This window comes from Galeopterus variegatus, unplaced genomic scaffold (genome assembly GCF_000696425.1).
Source record: "Galeopterus variegatus unplaced genomic scaffold, G_variegatus-3.0.2 Scaffold12900, whole genome shotgun sequence".
Taxonomy (NCBI): domain Eukaryota; kingdom Metazoa; phylum Chordata; class Mammalia; order Dermoptera; family Cynocephalidae; genus Galeopterus; species Galeopterus variegatus.
The window spans coordinates 5569-7321 of NW_007739011.1; positions in this window are offsets into that span (position 1 = coordinate 5569).

A 1753-nucleotide genomic window follows, 5' to 3' on the forward strand; every position below is an offset into this window, starting at 1 on the left:
CGGACCGGGGACCGGCAACGGGATCGCAAACCTCGGCGTTGCTCCCGCGCCTCGCTCAGCCGGCAAGCGGGAACCGGTCTGCATATGGGATCCGAACCCCCGGACGGGAGCGCCGCCGCGCTTCCCAAGCGGCGCACTACCCAGTGCGCCACCGGGCCGGCCCCAGAAAATAAATTCTTGATTTTAAAAAGGTACATATTTTCTTTTTTTCTGTGACCAGTGCCTTTTGTATTTTCTTTAGAAATCATTGTGTATACCAGATCAGTAAAGATATTCAATGATGTTTTCTTTTTCTTTCTTTCTTTTTTTTTTTTTTGGCAACTGGCCAGTCCAGGGATCCAAACCCTTGACCTTGGTGTTACAACACTGCATTTTAACCAACTATAACAGGTCAGCCCACAATGGTGTGAAGTAGTGGGAAAGTTCATATTCTTCCATGTGGATATACAATTTTTAAAGCACCATTTATTGGAAAGAGTTTTCCCCAATGAATCTCATTATCCAATCTTTGTTTCTAATATCCAGAAATACATTTGATATTTGTATATTAACCTTGTGTCCAGAAACCTTACTAACTTCACCTGTTAATTCTCATAGATGGTTTGTAGATTGCTTTGAATTTTAAAGATTTGTCATCATCATTTGTGAATACTGACAGCTTTACTTCTTTCTTTCCAATCTCTGAACTTTTTATTTTATTTTATTTCATTTTCTTGTGCCATCACATGGTTAGGATCCCAGATAGAATGTTCAGTAGAAGTGGTGATCTCATAATTAGCTTTAAAAGTTTTCCTTATTCCTAAATGAAATAAGAGAGTCAGCTTCTTTATTCTTTTTAAAGGTCTTCTTACTTTAGTCTTTTGGGGTAAAGTTTGTCCCATGGTTTCTCCTTGATGGCTGTCTCTTTCATTCCCTCACCCCCTACCACACTTTTCTTTACTTGTCATATTGGCTTGGACTTCAGGAATTGAAGTCTTCTTTATTGGGATGTTGCTGCGTTGGCCGGATTCTACTTCATGGGGCTATGAGAGTTGAGAAAATGAGGCACACCTCCCTTATCCTTAGGTGTATTCTCTTCTCTCCAAAATACCACCACATGAAGTTGTATATATTAGGACAATGATCTTTAATTACTTCTGCTTGTCTCATAGAAAGTTTTTGAAAAATGATATATACCACCTCACAAATTTTCATGTTGACACCTAAACTTTTTCATCATAAATTGAAATATTCATAAAGATATTATCTCGCATACTGTAACTAATAACATGTTAAAACAAAACTATTTACCTCACTCATAAATGTATCAATTGGAATATAAATATGATAATTTGATCCCTACTTTCATCTAATTAACAAATATATAAACAAGGTTTTCTTTCACATTTAGAAATTTAACTTCCTTCCTTTTTCTTCTTAAATTTGTATTTACATTTTTATCATAATGTAATGTATTTTTATGGTTTAAAGTATTTTATTGAACACCCTATTTTACTTCTCTGCCACAAAAAATATGTGTAAATTGATATTTTAAATCTCTAATATTTATTTGATACTGACATTTTATTTTAACTTCTGCACACATTAGACATGGTGTGAAACTTTTTTCTGGACTGAATTACAATTGTCATAATATTATTAAAACAATATATTACAAATACTTTTGAATGGTGATATTTAAAATGATAGTAGTTTTAATGCTTATTTTATTTACTTAAATTTTTGATAAATAATTATGTTGTTAAATATAATG